The sequence below is a fragment of the Diceros bicornis genome, chromosome 37 (assembly GCF_020826845.1).
Source record: "Diceros bicornis minor isolate mBicDic1 chromosome 37, mDicBic1.mat.cur, whole genome shotgun sequence".
Classification (NCBI taxonomy): Eukaryota; Metazoa; Chordata; class Mammalia; order Perissodactyla; family Rhinocerotidae; genus Diceros; species Diceros bicornis.
Window position 1 is genome coordinate 20908164 of NC_080776.1, and position 17403 is coordinate 20925566.

The 17403-nt window shown below is 38.2% G+C and overlaps 1 protein-coding gene across 5 annotated transcripts in view; it reads left to right on the forward strand.

Annotated features, from left to right (window-relative positions):
* The window catches only part of GIGYF2 (GRB10 interacting GYF protein 2), a 144508-nt gene that overhangs the window by 4941 nt on the left and 122164 nt on the right, over nucleotides 1–17403 (forward strand). For all 5 annotated transcript variants that reach the window (XM_058533220.1, XM_058533223.1, XM_058533225.1 and 2 more), the window contains one exon: nucleotides 118–183. The gene's annotated coding sequence lies outside the window, so the exon portion shown is untranslated. The remainder of the gene's footprint in view (nucleotides 1–117; nucleotides 184–17403) is intronic.

The following is a 17403-nucleotide window of genomic DNA, read 5'->3' on the forward strand; positions in this document are numbered from 1 at the left end:
TTTTAACCAGATTTGGAATCCATTTCCTGTATAACATATTCATGATAAAAAATTGTGTTTTTAAAGTTTCCTAAGAGAATGCTGGGTCATTTACTTTAATACTTTTATCATTTACAGTGTTAAAAGGACCTGAACAGAGTCGGCTCAAACCTCCTGCTGTGAACCAGCAGAACTTTTGAACAGGTGAGTGTTGAAGGGAAGCACAAAGCTAAGGGCTTATGCAAACAGATGATTTTTGCTTTTAAGGTTTTGGTTATTTTTGTCCTATTATTTCTCCTGAGGTTATAGGCAGTGAATAGAAACAACTTCTTTGATACCACTCAGATCCCTTATGAATCACGAGAATAATCATACCCTTTCTGCATTGATCCTGGTGTAAATTTGCGTCTTAAACTGTCATAATCATTTTTGATGGCATTAAACAGGAATGCTTTTGGGGTAGAGGTAAGGAGGTATCTTAAAGAACTCAAGAGAAGTTGGCTTCATGAAGGATGTGAATCAGAAACTGGGAAACATTCAGGAGCCCAGGTAGTCCAGATGCACTTTTCTCCCTGCTGGCTAGTTAGTGTCCTCTCGTCTCTTTTTATCCTGCTTTAGTTGTCTTTCCACAGGCTGACTTTCTCTGCTTTGACAAACACACCGAAGAAAATTCCCAGTTCATTCCTGGAGCCACATATGAACTCAGGCTCTAGTGCTATTAGCCAATTGGTTACTAGCTCAGTGTCCACATTTCAAATTCCTGGGAGGGAAAATTTGATTGGTTGAACTTGATCCAATTCTCCATCATTGGTCCAATTAATATGGCCATGGGGTTGGGGTCTAGAAGTACAAACATAGTTGAAAGGTCCCACTCCTAAGAGTGGGGGCAGGTCTCAGAGCAGGTAGAATGTTGGCTAGTGTAGGCAAAATCCTGCAGAAGCTTCTGGATGTTTTTCCTTTTCCTAGAAAAATTTCGTGTATATAGCGTGACAGTTTCAGTTTGTGTGTCCTGAAGAGTTAAAATATGTGCGTATCTTTTGGTGAATGAGGCCCAATAGGCCTCACCAAGCATCCTTGTTGGAACTCCCTAGTGCAGTGTTTTAGGGCAAGTTCTTGATTTAGGGGATTCAGAGGAGCATCTGGGATAAAGGTTTAGGAGATGAACATAAGCAAATGAGAGGCTTAGTTTGTGGAAAAATTCATTGATTGCTTATTTTCCATTGATAGCTTTTATAGATTTTTATTTCTGGGTACTTTTTACAGTATTAAGCAACACTTGTGTATTAGGAAGCCATAGAGAGTTTGAAGTAGGGGACTTGGATATGTGAACCTATACTTACGTTATTTGAGTGGTAGCAAGGACTTTCACTGTTGGGAAAGGCTCAGGGAGACGGTATAAATTTTTGTATTAATATGTTTTTGTATTCTAGAATTATTAGGTAATACTGAAGCAAACCTTTTTTTTATCATGGAGCATTTTAAAGTCCTATTTATGGTGATGCGTCACTTAACAACAGGGATACATACGTTTGGAGAAGTGTATTGTTAGGCGATTTTGTCATTGTGCAAACATCATAGATTGTACAAACTAGATGGTATAGCCTGCTACACACCTCGGCTATATGTTACTAATCTTATGGGGCCACAGTCGTGTATGTGGTTCGTTGTTGACCGAAACATCATTATGTGGTGCATGACTGTATTTATTTTTGTTTGTAGCTTGTATATACGTGGTGACATCCAACTGCTTAAGTAATTTTTTATTACTTACATCTTATGTTAGTATATTAGTATATTGAGATTTTTGATGCAAGGCTTAGGGATTACTAATAAAAGTGATCTATTATAGAGTGATGTAGCGAATGACAGGCCACAGGTGTGACTTCCTATGATACTTTTTTTTTCAGCCAAGGTTTCTTGAGCAGTTTGCAGCTGAATTCATTTTTAAGGTAGAAGAGTCCTTTTTCGTATTGTACGTTTTCTTTAATCTGGATGTTGAGGTAAGGCATGTTCAGGGCTTTGTGAGGTTTAAAAAGATCTCCACATGATCTGTGTAAAACTTCCACAGGCTCTGGGGATCCCTCTCTGGAAAGCATTGGCTTGTGGTGAGATTATCAAATGACATGGTAATGTTTATGGCGTTGTAATTTTTCCTAGAATAGTTCACTGGTTGCTAATTTTGTTCTTCTCCTTTTACCAAAAGAGGGGAAAAAGGAGAAACATTTACATATTGTTCAGAAGCAGTGGGAAGAATGATACTAACAGTAATAGCTTTTCTTCTTATAATGATATTGTGGTCAGTATGTTCTTTGGGAACAAAGCTCCTTTTGTTCAAGTTCTTCTGGGCCTGGAGGAAGTCTTGGGAGCTCTGGTCTCTTGAGTAGTGGTCCTTTGGTTGCAAAGACTGAAAAGAAATTGGCAGAGGTACTGTCTTGGTACTTTCTAATTGGTAAATCATGTCTCAGGCCTTGAAGAGATGGCCAGAACCCAGGGCTCTCATGGTTAGCCCCTTGGGAATTGAGGTGTTGTGGCCCAAACTCTGGTCCGTTGAGTATCTGGTGTAAAGCCATCCTGCAAGATCAGCAGGTCAGAGAGCCTTAATTCATATTCTGGAATCTTTGTTACTCTTCTTTAGTTTTTTATACTACTTCCACCATTATTAATGAAGTTTCTGATAGTGTGTTATGAGAGTATATATACTCTTCCCTAACCAGAGGGCTTACTGTATTGCCTAATTGAGTTATGCAAAGGGGTAGAAGTTGGAGGATAGTGGAATAGAGTGGGAGATGGGGAAAAGGAGAAAAAGTGACTTCCACAAAATGAATTCTTCTGAAAATTGAAGGAAATGGAAAAATAAAAAGCAGTATTGAGCACTATATCAATATGTAGTGAAAAGCTTGTGGTGTTTAAAGTGGAGAAATGTGGGTTTAATTTTCTGTCACTTATTACCTGTAACTTTAGATAAATAAGTTAACCTCTTGGAGCCTTATTTTCCTTATCTGTAAAGTATATCCCATGGTGGTTGTGGGAATTAAAAATCTAAGATGCCTGGTACAATGCCTGGCACATAGTAAATAGGCCCTCGATGAGTGGTAGCTTTTATGATTGTTATGACTTTGTAAATAGGTAAATTTTTTTTTTTCTTTTTGATTTTTATTGATGTTTTAATGGTTTCTAACATTGTGAAATTTTGGGTTGTACATTTTTGTTTGTCCATCACCCCATATATGACTCCCTTCACCCCTTGTGCCCACCCCCCACCCCCCACCCCCACTTCCCGGGTAACCACAGTCCAGTTTTCTCTGTCCATGTGTTGGTTTATATTCCACATATGAGTGAGATCATACAGTGTTTGTCTTTCTCTTTCTGGCTTATTTCACTTAACATAATACGCTCCAGGCCCATCCATGTTGTTGCAAATGGGACGATTTTGTCTTTTTTTATGGCTGAGTAGTATTCCATTGTATATATACACCACATTTTCTTAATCCAATCATCAGTCGAGGGACACTTAGGTTGCTTCCACTTCTTGGCTATGGTGAATAATGCTGCAATGAACATAGGGGTGCATAAGCCTCTTTGGATTGTTGATTTCAGGTGCGTTGGATAGATTCCCAGTAGTGGGATGGCTGGATCATAGGGCATCTCTATTTTTAATTCTTTGAGGAATCTCCATACCGTTTTCCATAGAGGCTGCACCAATTTGCATTCCCACCAGCTGTGTATGAGGGTTCCTGTTTCTCCACATCCTCTCCAACATTTGTTGTTTTTTGTCTTGGTGATTATAGCCATTCTAACGGGCGTGAGGTGGTATCTTAGTGTTGTTTTGATTTGCATTTCCCTGATGATTAGTGATGTTGAGCATCTTTTCATGTGCCTATTGGCCATCTGTATATCTTCCTTGGAGAAGTGTCTGTTCATTTCCTCTGCCCATTTTTTGATCGGGTTGTTTGTTTTTTTGTTGTTCACTTGTGTGAGTTCTTTATATATTATGGAGATCAACCCCTTGTCAGATGTATGTTTTGCAAATATTCTCTCCCAGCTGGTTGGTTGTTTGTTCATCTTGATTCTGATTTCATTTGTCTTATAAAAGCTCTTTAGTCTGATAAAGTCCCACTTGTTTATTTTTTCTTTAGTTTCCCTAGTCTGGGTAGGCATGTCATCCGAAAAGATTCCTTTAAACCCAATGTCAAATAGTGTGTTGCCTATATTTTCTTCTATGAGTTTTATAGTTTCAGGTCTCACCTTCAGGTCTTTGATCCATTTTGAGTTAATTTTTGTGAATGGAGATAGCACATGGTCCACTTTCATTCTTTTGCATGTGGATGTCCAGTTTTCCCAACACCATTTATTGAAGAGACTTTCCTTTCTCCATTGCATGTCCTTAGCACCTTTGTCGAAAATTAGCTGTCCGTATATGTGTGGTTTTATTTCTGGGCTTTCAATTCTGTTCCATTGATCTGTGTGTCTGTTTTTGTACCAGTACCATGCTGTTTTGATTACTATTGCTTTGTAGTATGTTTTGAAGTCAGGAATTGTGATGCCTCCTGCTTTGTTCTTTTTCTTTAGGATTTCTTTAGCTATTCGGGGTCTTTTGTTGCCCCATATAAATTTTAGTATTCTTTTTTCTATTTCTGTGAAGAATGTCATTGGGATTCTGATTGGGATTGCATTGAATCTGTAGATTGCTTTAGGTAATATAGACATTTTAACTATGTTTATTCTTCCAATCCACGTGCATGGGATATCTTTCCATTTCTTTATGTCATCGTAGATTTCCCTCAATAATGTCTTGTAGTTCTCATTGTATAGGTCCTTCACCTCCTTGGTAAGATTTATTCCTAGGTATTTAATTCTTTTTGATGCAATTGTAAATGGTATTATCTTTTTGAGCTCTCTTTCTGTTAGTTCATTATTAGCATATAGAAATGCAACTGATTTTTGTAGATTGATTTTGTACCCTGCAACTTTGCTGTAGTTGTTGATTGTTTCTAACAGTTTTCCAACAGATTCTTTAGGGTTTTCTATATATACAATCATGTCATCTGCAAATAGTGAGAGTTTCACTTCTTCGTTATCTATTTGGATTCCTTTTATTCCTTTTTCTTGCCTAATTGCTCTGGCCCAAACCTCCAGTACTATGTTGAACAGGAGTGGTGAGAGTGGGCAGCCCTGCCTCGTTCCTGTTCTCAGAGGAATGGCTTTCAGTCTTTCCCCGTTGAGTATGATGTTAGCTGTGGGTTTGTCATATATGGCCTTTATTATGTTGAGGTACTTTCCTTCTATTCCCATTTTATTGAGAGTTTTTATCATAAATGGATGTTGTATCTTGTCAAATGCCTTCTCTGCGTCTATTGAGATGATCATGTGGTTTTTATTCTTTGTTTTGTTGATGTGATGTATCACGTTGATTGATTTGCGGATGTTGAACCATCCCTGCATCTCTGGTATAAATCCCACTTGATCATGGTGTATGATCTTTTTAATATATTGTTGTATTCGGTTTGCCAATATTTTGTTGAGGATTTTTGCATCAATGTTCATCAGTGATATTGGCCTGTAATTTTCTTTCTTTGTATTGTCTTTGTCTGGTTTCGGTATCAGGGTGATGTTGGCCTCATAGAATGATTCAGGAAGTGTTCCATCTTCCTCTATTTTTTGGAATAGTTTGAGGAGGATGGGTATTAAATCTTCTTTGAATGTTTGGTAAAATTCACTGGAGAAGCCATCTGGTCCTGGACTTTTATTTTTTGGGAGGTTTTTGATTACTATTTCAATCTCTTTACTTGTGATTGGTCTATTCAGATTCTCCATTTCTTCTTGGTTCAATTTTGGGAGGTTGTATAAGTCTAAGAATTTATCCATTTCTTCTAGATTGTCCAATTTGTTGGCATATAATTTCTCATAGTATTCTCTTATAATCCTCTGTATTTCCATGGTATCCGTTGTAATTTCTCCTCTTTCATTTCTAATTTTATTTACTTGAGCCTTTTCTCTTTTTTTCTTCGTTAGCCTGGCTAAGGGTTTGTCTATTTTGTTTATCTTCTCGAAGAACCAACTCTTTGTTTCATTAATCCTTTCTACTGTTTTTTTGGTCTCAATATCATTTATTTCTGCTCTGATTTTTATTATTTCTCTCCTTCTGCTGGCTTTGGGCTTTGTTTGTTCTTCTTTTTCTAGTTCTGTTAGGTGTAATTTAAGGTTGCCTATTAGGGCTTTTTCTTGTTTGTTAAGGTGGGCTTGTATCGCTATGAGTTTCCCTCTCAGGACCGCTTTTGCTGCATCCCATATGGTTTGATATGGCATGTTATCATTTTCGTTTGTTTCCAGATAGTTTTTGATTTCTCCTTTAATTTCATCAATGATCCATTGGTTGTTCAGTAGCATGTTGTTTAATCTCCACATTTTTGTCACTTTCCCAGTTTTTTTTTCCTGGTTCATTTCCAGTTTCATAGCCTTATGGTCTGAAAAGATGCTTGTTATGATTTCAATCTTCTTAAATTTATTGAGGCTTGCTTTGTTTCCCAACATATGGTCTATCCTAGAGAATGTTCCATGCGCGCTTGAGAAGAATGTGTAGTCAGCTGTTTTTGGGTGGAGTGCTCTGTATATGTCTACTAGGTCCATCTCGTCCAGTTTTTCATTTAAGTCTAATATTTCTTTATTAACTTTTTGTCTGGATGATCTATCCATTGCTGTAAGTGGGGTGTTAAGATCCCCTACTATTATTGTGTTGTTGTTGATTTCTCCTTTTAGGTTTGTTAATAGTTGTTTTATGTACATTGGTGCTCCTATGTTGGGTGCATATATATTTATAAGTGATATGTCTTCTTGATGGAGTGTCCCTTTTATCATTATATATTTCCCTTCTTTGTCTTTCTTAACCTGTTTTATCTTGAAGTCTACTTTGTCTGATATGAGTATGGCAACACCTGCTTTCTTTTGTTTGCCATTAGCTTGGAGTATTGTCTTCCATCCTTTCACTCTGAGCCTGTGCTTGTCTTTAGTGCTAAGATGTGTTTCCTGAAGGCAGCATATTGTTGGGTCTTGCTTTTTAATCCATCCTGCCACTCTGTATCTTTTGATTGGAGAGTTCAATCCATTTACATTTAGGGTAATTATTGAAATATGAGGGTTGAATGTTGCTGTTTTGTCACTTATTTTCTGGTTCTTTTGCATTTCCTTTGTTTCTTGTCCCATTTGTTTTGGACTGCCAATTCAGTTTGGTTGTTCTGTCTTATGATTCTTCTAGTTTTCTCTTTGTTTATCATATGTGGTTTTAATTTGATTATTTGTTTAGTGGTTACCTTGAGGTTTGGGCGAAAAATCTTCTGTATGAGATAGTCCATTATCTGATAGCCTCCTCTTTCCTTATACTAAGTCAATTCAGTCACTTTCCTCTTCCCCTTCTAAGTTGCTCTTGTTATACCTTATTCTATCTTGTGTTGTGGCTGTGTGTTTACAGTGATGAGGTTAACTTTATTTTTGGTGAATTTCTTCCTTTGATCTTTGAGTTTAGTATTTAAGTGGTTGCTAACCTATTCCGGTAAAGATCTACTATTTCTCTGATTTTGTCTACCTACTTTTCTCCTTACTCCAAGCTTTGTGTTCCCTTTCTCTTCTTGTTTTCAGGCCTGAGGGCCTTCTTGAGTATTTCTTGTAGTGGCGGTCTCGTGGCCATGAACTCCCTTAGCTTTTGTTTATCTGGGAGAGTTACTATTTCTCCATCATATTTGAAGGATATTTTTGCTGGCTAGAGTATTCTTGGCTGAAAGTTTTTGTCTTTTAGTATTTTGAATATATCATTCCAGTCTCTTCTAGCCTGAAAAGTTTCTGTTGAGAAATCCGCTGAGAGCCTGATGGGAGTTCCTTTGTACGTTATTTTTTGTTTTTGTCTAGCTGCCCTTAATATTGTTTCTTTGTCGTTGACCCTGGCTAGCCTTACCACTAGGTGTCGTGGTGAAGGCCTTTGTCTGTTAATATATATAGGAGTCCTGTTGGCTTCGCTTACTGGTATTTCCTGCTCCTTCCCCAGATTTGGGAAATTTTCAGCTATTATTTCCTTGAATAGGCTCTCTGTTCCTCTTTCCCTCTCCTCTCCCTCAGGAATACCTATAATTCTTATGTTACATTTTCTAATAGAGTCCGATATTTCTCGGAGTCTTTCTTCATTTCTTTTTAGTCTTAGTTCTCTCTCTTCTTCCATCTGGAGTATATCTGTATTCCTATCCTCTAAAGTACTAATTCTTTCCTCCATATTGTCAGCTCTGTTCTTTAAAGATTCCAGATTCTCCTTTATCTCCTCCATTGTGTTCTTCATCTCCATCAGCCCTGATAGGTTTTTCTTTATGATTTCAATCTCTTTTGTGAAGAAACTCCTAATCTCATTTAATTGTTTGTGTTGTCTCGTATTTCGTTGAGTGTTTTTATGATAGCTATTTTGAAATCTCTGTCATTTAGTTTATGGATTTCTGTGTCTTCGGGGTTGATTTCTGGGTGCTTGTCATTTTGTTTCTGGTCTGGTGATTTCATATATTTTTGCATTGTGGTTCCTGTGTTGGTTTTGATTTTCCTCATCCTGGAAGTCTCTGGTTGCAATTTCCACCTGCCGCCACTGTGTGGTGGTAAAGGGCTGTGTAGTCTAAGCCCCCTGCGCTCTGCCCCAGTTTTTCTGCTGCGATCCGCAGTTTTGTTTTGTTTTGTTTTGTTTTGTTTCTTTTCCCCACTGCGATCCACGGGTCCAGTCCAGTTTATTCAGGTCTGCCTCGGACTGCTAGATCTGGTCGAGCTGCAGACTCCGGGTTGCGGGGAGGGGGGAGCTCTCTCTTTTGCCCTCTGGGTCCCTGACGTGGGAGGCTTCTCGTTTGCCCCTCTTTATCCGCTCTCTGGGTTGCTCAGATGTTGATGGTAGCCCTGTGGCTCCTCTGAGCCCTCTGTGCGGGAGTTTCCCACTGGCTGAGAGAGCCCGAAGAGCTACAGTTTCCCGCCGAGGGCCGCCCCTCCCCCCTCTCTGGGAGCCGCGCCGACCGGATCGCTGATCTGATGGGGAGGGAGCGGAGTTCTCCTTACCTCTCCCCACTTCCTCCGGGGGCCCAGCACGTTCCGCTCTCAGATGTGCGGCAGTGTGGATCCCTCCGCTCCAGCTTTTGACTGTCTGGGATTCGGTTGTTGGTCTGTGGCTGTTACTTTTGTTGTATTTTGTGGGGGAAGAATTCACGGGAAAGCTCACTCCGCCATGATGCTGACGTCACTCCTAAATAGGTAAATTTTGATTGTAAAATTTCATCTTTATAATTTGAATAGAGACATCATTGGGTTCTGTTTGTAACTCTTTTGTCGTTTTGTTTTGTTTTCAATCCAACAAATATTTGAGTACTACTTTGTGCCAGGCTTTGGGCTAGCTGTAGTGGTGAGCAGAACACACCGGGTCCTGTCTTCATGGGGCTTATAGCCTCAGGGTAGAGGCAATCAAAACGTTATGTAAGGAAATTTCAAAATGTGGGAACGCTCTCTGTCCTTGAAAAAAACACATTTTTAAAACTCTACTTTTTGAGTAAGTGTCACATTTTGGATCTTGGTGTTCTTGTTGTCAGTGATATTTTATGCCTCTTGATATGCTTCCCAGGGTATGTATGTATGTTCTAAGTTAATTTATGTATTTTTTTTATTTATCGTTTTTCCCTCTTTGAGATAGACATTTTCAATTTTTTGATCTTAGGACTCCTTTACCCTCTTTATAGTTAGAGAACCTCAAAGAGCTTTTGTCTTTTAGTTAAATGTATCTATATCATATTGAGAAATTTAAAATGATTTGTTAATTTACTTAAAAATAATAATGTCATTAACAGGTTAACATAAATATATTTTTAATGAAAAATACCCATTTTTCGAAAACATTTCTAGAAAATTTGGTGACGAGTGGCATTGTTTTACCTTTTTGCAAATTCTTTTATGTCTTGCCTTATGGAAGGCAGCTGGATTCTCATATCTGCTTCTGCGTCCAATCCATTGCTGTTTATTACTTTGGGTGAAGTATATGAAGGAAATTCATCCTCACAAAGATATGTATGTAGTTAGAAAAGGGAGGAATGTTTTAAGAGCTTTTCAGATAATTGCAGATATTCTTCGATGTTACACTAAAATTCAGCAAGTAATAGTTTTTAAAGGTTAGTTGCAATGTGAAATCTGAATTATATTAATGCACTTTTTGTACTCATGAAAATCCATTGATTGGTCTATCTTGAACATTGAATGGATATTTTATGTTATATAGTATCAAAAAATCACATTTATTAATATCAACACCATCAGAAAATCCTTTAAGTATTGGGAAAGTCTAAGTACTGGAAAACCCACCAAGCTCCTGGTAGTGAATAGAAGTTTTCAAAAATTCTAATTTTTGCTTGAAAGCTCAAATATTATAATTGGCAACAAGTACTGTCAGTTGTTTTCCTTGAAGTGACTATCACTTTGTTCATTTTTGAAAACATGTCTGCTAAATAGTCTGGATAACCATATTTGTGTGTCAGCTATTCTTTCAAGTCAAAGTGACGTTCCATAAAAAGAAGCAGCTAGTTGAGCTTGCAACTCACAACGGTGGAATAAGAGCCTTTCTTTGAGACTTCGGTACGTAGCGGAAGTGCTTTATGCACACTTCCCATTTCATCACATAGAACATTAAAAAGATGTGTATTCAGGGATCAAGAGTAATAAAATTAATAGTTTTTACTGCTTTGTCAAGGGCGTTCTTAAGTAAAACTGGCTTTTTTTTCCTCTCTCGTGAATATATGGCACATGGCAGTGAAGGGTACAATGACTAAAAGTACAGTTTGATATCATTAATTTGAATGATGCTAAGGTGCCAGCAGTTTTACCCATCATTACTTTGCCGGATCAGTGCAGTGCCAACGCAGTGAAAAATGCAAGTAATATCTTAGTATTATTATAAAAATAGTTTTGACATCATGGATACCTTGAAAGAGTTTCAGAAGACTGTACTTTGAGAATTGCTCTGGGGAGTGGAATGGTTTTCAATGTTACGTTTATATATGCTAACATTGATTTTTTTTTAAAGTAAGTAATTTGAAATAGAAACTGGAGTAAAGCTATCATTGAGGGTTTTTAGATCTCAGTGAGAGTTTTTAGTGCTGGGTAGATGGAGATTTGTTTATAAGTTGCGGTCAGTTATAAAATAGTCTTCTATAATAGTCCCATAAAAATAGTCTTCCTCAACAGCACCATCCAACAGAACTTTCTGCCGTGATGGAAATGTTCTGTAAATCTGCACTGTCACATACTGTAGCCACTAGCTGCATGTGACTTTTGAGCACTTGAAATGTGGTTAGTGTGACTGAGGAACTGCATTTTTTAAAATGCAAAAAACCTTTACTTTTTTTATTACAACTCAAATTCCCTTATTTTTATAGTAGGCTTCATTGTTAAGAACAATTTTAGATTTACAGAGAAATTGATAAGGTAGTACCTACAGAGAGCTCCCATGTATACTATACCAGTTTCCCTTATTATTAACATCTTACATTACTATTATTATTAACATCTTACATCTTACAAATGTACTATGGTACATTTGCTAAAATTAATGAACCAAGATCGGTACCTTGTTATTAGCTAAAGTCCATAGTTTATTCACGTTTCCTTAGTTTTACCTGGTGTCTTTTTCTAGTCCAGGATTCCATCCCATTGCGTTTAGTCAGGTATCCATAGGCTCCTCTTGGCTGTGACGTTTCTCAGACTTCCTTGTTTTTAACAGTCTTGACAGTTTTGAGGAATACTAGTTAAGTATTTTGTAGACTGCCTCTCTCTTGGAATTTGCTGTTTTTCTCGTGATTTAGGTTGGGGTTATGGGTTTTGGGGAGGAAAACCACAGAGGTAAAGTGCTGTTTTCATCACATTGTATCAAGAGCAGGTACTATAACATGATTCATCATTGTTAATCTTGACCTTGATACTTGGTTGACTTTGATACCTTGTCAGGTTTGTCCACTGTGTAAAGTTACTCTCCCTCCTCCCCCTTGAGGAACTGAATTTTGTAATTTTAATTTTATTTATTTATTTTTTCCCCCAAAGCCCCAGTAGATAGTTGTATGTCATAGCTGCACATCCTTCTAGTTGCTGTATGTGGGACGCAGCCTCAGCATGGCCCAAGAAGCGGTGTGTCGGTGCGCCCCTCGGTGCGCCCCCGGGATCCGAACCTGGGCTGCCAGCAGCGGAGCGCACGCGCTTAACCGCTAAGCCACGGGGCCGGCCCTGAATTTTAAATTTTAGTTAATTTTAATTAATTTAACTTGATATAGCCACATGTGGCTAATGGGTATTTTATAAGACAGCACAGTTCCAGACAGTCTTCCTCAGTTTTAAATTTTATCCCAAACTATTTTTAACATCTATTTTATTATTTTTTTTGTGTGTGTGAGGAGATCAGCCCTGTGCTAACATCTGCCAATCCTCCCCTCTCTCTCTCTTTTTTTTTTTTTTTGCTGAGGAAGACTGGCCCTGGGCTAACATCCGTGCCCATCTTCCTCCACTTTATGTGGGACGCCGCCACAGCATGGCTTGCCAAGCAGTGTGTCGGTGCACGCCCGGGATCTGAACTGGTGAACCCCGGGCAGCTGCAGCACAGCGTGCACACTTAACCACTTGTGCCACTGGGCCGGCCCCCTAACATCTATTTTAATAAATTTAAAGAAAGGAGATTTAACGTAGAAGAAATATAAAATGCTAGTCTTGGAATGCATTGCTTTTTAGTAAGCTTAGTCTTTTTAAAAATCTACTTTTTTGAGTTATAATTTACGTACAATAAAATGCTTTCACTTTCAGTGCACTCATATGATGTGTACATTTTGATGAGTTTTGACAAATGTAGGTACTTGTGTAATCATCATCACAATCAAGATATGTCACATTTTCATCCCTCCCAGAAGTTTCCTCCTGCTTTTTTTTAGTCATTTCCTCTCCCCACCAACTGATCTCTTTTTGGTGACTATAATTTTGCCTCTTCTAGAATTTTATATAAATGGAATTATTCAGTATGTATTTTGGGTTTGGCATCTTTTGCTTAGCGTGATATCCGTAATTCATTCATGTTGCTGCATGCATCAGTAATTAGTTTTTTTATTGCCGAGAATATTCCAAGGTATGGCTACTACAGTGTTTGTCCACTAAAATATTTTTAATTGTGCTTTTTTTCCCTAGCTAAATTTATTTCTGGTTTATTTTAACATTTTTAAAATTGAGGTATAAAATATAGTAAATATGTGCACAAATCTGAAGTATATACACAAATCTGAAGTGTATAGGTGGAAAATTTTTTTACATATGTATATACTTCCATAATTACCATCTAAATCAAGATAGTGAACACTTCTAGTACCCCAAAAGGTTCTCTCTTCTCCTTCCCAATCAGTCCCTACTTCTCATGGTGAGCAGTTTCCTGACATCTATCACCATTAATTATTTTACCTATTGTACATCATATAAAAGGAAACACACAGTATATATTCTTTGGTGGCTGGCTTCTTTTGCTGAACATGATGTCTGTGAGATTCATACAATATTGTTGTATCAATAGTTGGTTCTTTTATATTGCTGAGTAATATTTCGTTGTATGAATATACTGCAGTTTTTTTTTTAACTTTATTTTGAAATAATTTCAAACTTACATAAAAGTTGCAAAAAATAACTAGGACTTTTTGTATTGCCCTTCACTCAGTTTGGTCACCAGTTTTTAACATTTCTCACATTTGCTTTATCATTCATTTTCTCTCCCTTTTTCTTTTCCATACATGTATGTATGTATGTATGTAATTTTTACATAATCACAGTAAAAATTTCAGAATCATAAAAATTAAAATGGATACAATACTGTTATCTAATCCATAGTTCTATTCAGATTATTCCAGTTGTCTCTTCAGTTTCTCTTATAGCATATTTTTTGTTGGTTCAGGATGGAATTAAGAATCGTACTTGTACTTAGGTTTTTTCAAAATTTTTTTTATTTATTTATATTTTTGAGAAAGATTAGCCCTGAGCTACCGTCTGTTGCCAATCCTCCTCCTCTTTTTGCTGCGGAAGATTGGCCCTGGGCAAACATCTGTGCCCATCTTCCTCTACTTTATATGGGACGCACCACAGTATTGCTTGATAAGCTGTGTATAGGTCTACACCTGGAATCTGAAGCTGCGTGCGAACTTCGGGCCGCTGAAGTGGAGCACACGAACTTAACCGCTACGCCACTGGGCTGGCCCCTGCACTTAGTTTTTTCTTTTTTTTTTTTTTTTTTTTTTGTGAGGAGATCAGCCCTGTGCTAACATCCGCCAATCCTCCTCTTTTTTTGCTGAGGAAGACGGCCCTGGGCTAACATCTGTGCCTATCTTCCTCCACTTTATATGGGACGCCGCCACAGCATGGCTTGCCAAGCAGTGCGTCGGTGCACGCCCGGGATCCGAACCAGCGAACCCCGGGCCGCCGCAGCGGAGCGCGCGCACTTAACCGCTTGCGCCACCGGGCCGGCCCCCCTGCACTTAGTTTTTATATCTCTTTAGTCGCCCTTAATCTGGGATGGTTCTTCAGCCTTTCTTGGTCTTTTATGACATTCATATTTTTGAAGAGTACAGTCGATTGATTTTATCTCTATCAATTTGAGTTTATCTGATGTTTTTTCAAGATTAGTTTTGGTTTATGCATTATTGTCAGGAATATAACATAAGTGATGCTGTTTCTTTCTCAGTGCATCACATCAGGAGGCACATAGTGTCAGTTTGTCTGATTATTAATGCTGTTTTCTAACTCAGTAACAGCCAGATGGAAGAGATGCATAGGGCAAGGTATGTGGGAAGGGGTGTGGAGCAACGGGGCTCTCTCTGATGTGCCACCCTCTCCACACCTTCACATGTTCACCAGCTTGGAAGCTCCATTACAGTTTGTTTATTCGTTCGTCTCGTGATGGACATTTGCATTGATGAACATAATAGCCAAATGTCAATTTTTGGTAATTATGAATTAAGCTACTATGAATATCTTGTACTTGTCTTTTGGTAGAAATTCCCTTGAGTGTACGTCTAGCAGTAGATTATGGGATCATGAGGTAGTCGTATATTTAGATTTAATAGATAATTGCCAAACTGTTTTCTGAAGTGGTTGAACTAATTTGCACTAATCGAGTTATTAATCTTGTGTTATCTTAATCCAGATCTGGCTAAAGTAAAAATAGCTGGCTGATGGAATGGGGACAGAACTATTTATTTATTTGGTATATGTGATGAGCTCTGTTTTCTGCTTTTGGGAAGATGGAGGTAAGGAAGTGTAGGGTCAGATTCAGGTTCCTTGGTGTTCATTCTCTGTTAGTCTTGTTGGCCGACTATGCATAGGATTGGCTGGTCTCCATCCCAGATTTCCCATAGTTTTTTTCTGGGTAAGTTGTACATACCCAGGAAATGGAGATTTGCAATAGCAGATAATTTTTATAAGAAAGATTCAGGGAGTTTTCAAAGGAATATTATGTTTGAATTGTTAGTGGAATAGTGGTAGCTAGTCTGTTGACACTTCTCATGGGAAATAGTATCGGAGTTCAGAGTTCAGAGTTGAACTGTCAGCCACTGTGCAGGATTCTGATTCTGATTTGGCTTCTCCTTGCTGTGTTTGTCCAAACAGGACTTAGTACATAGATCTGCAGCTCCTTTGTGTTGATAGTGATTGCACGTGCCCAGAAGTCATCTGGCTCCTCAACACTGTGCCAGGTTGTGAGAAAATGGTAGACTTAAGATCTGAGAGGCCACGGTCTCCCTTTTCTTTGTTGCAAACCCAACAATAAGAAAGAGTTAGGTTGATTTCTTCTCTCTCTTCTCCCTTGAACATGCACTCACACACACATAGAGTGATAGATGAGGTCCCAAAGAGGAGCTGAGGAAGCCAGGAAAATTGGAAAAATATATGTAGAAAAAAATATAATTATACTAGTAATCAGAGATAAAATAATTGCTAGTGAGGGCTAATTTAGCTGAGTTTTTAAGAAGTTGACAAAAAGGCCAGATTGTATCACATTTATTGTCAAGTTCAGGATGCAGTTTATCGAAGACCAACTTCCTAGTATTAATTGCAGAAGGAATATATTACTTGGATTCACGTATAAGGAATTTGAATAATAGACAAAGTCTGAAATAGTGGTTATGTAGAAATATTCTCTCAGCTATTTTTAAGTCAACTGTCTTTAAAATTTGAAGGACCTTTGTTGGAGGTCCTTATCCCTAGAATTGGTGTAGCCAAAGGAGAGAAAAGGCCAGAGGAGAGAGGTGAGAGCCTTCTCATCTGCACTGTCACAGTTGCTTTCAGCATGAGAAAGATAAGCTAATAGGGCAGTCTCAGAAATAACAGAATATTTTGTACACATTTCCTCAGAAGCACTTTATGCCGTGTGTCCACTTTATGTCCTTTTCCAACTGCTTCCTCAAAGGTTTGAGTGCTTCTATATTTCAGAGATGCTAGGACTAGGACTGATTTTCTCAGAATAATTCCACTATGCCATGTGTTATTGTCATCCTCTGTCTCCATCTGGTTATTCATCCTTTTTGTAGTCTCGTCTTAATACCACTCTTAGTTTCTTCTCCCCTTGACCCAGTCTCTCACAGTTTCCTTCCTTTCCAAGACCTTTCTACTGAGGTCTCTGAAATGTCATTTTTGTGTTAAACCTCTCTAATTGTTAAACCGTTCATAGGATGTTTTCCAGTGTTTTTAATTTTACCTTTCCTTGAGCCCTGTGAGGTTACCACTGCGTTTTCCTGCGTAGTGGTAAGTGCATCAGCAGGTAGAATCAGTATCTTCATCCTTTTCCATTCACATGCCTGTTCTGTTCCTTCACTAGGGTAACCATTCAGCCGGGTTTGTTTTTATTGTCTCTATGTAATTATTAATACCCCTTTCACACAAACATTTTCTGGTTTGGATGATAGATTATATATAGTCACCCTAGCCAGTATTCCTCCATCTTTGTGCAAAATCTCTTTTCCTCTGAAATTCATGCTGTCTGACAATTCCACTGTCTGTCCCTCTCATTATCGTTGGATAGAGATCTTGTGGTCTCATCCTTTGATTCATTATTTTTTCTCCTCTCTGCCATTATCCTGAGGTAACTTCAGAGTGCATGTGATGACCCATCCAATCATCCCAGGTTCCTGGTTCCTTGACTTACCTCCGTCTCTAATTCTTCTAGGGCTTTCATTTTTATTCCTACTACACCTGCTTTTTGATATGACCAACATCTCAAATTTGTAAACTCTCTTACGTTTTTATTTTCTTTCCCATGTGCCTAAATCACACTTTTGCCAGCACCCTCCACTTTGCTCGCTTATTCTTCCATTCACTGGGGTGACAAAACCCTAACCCTGGGTGTGTCCTGTTGTCAGCCCTCTC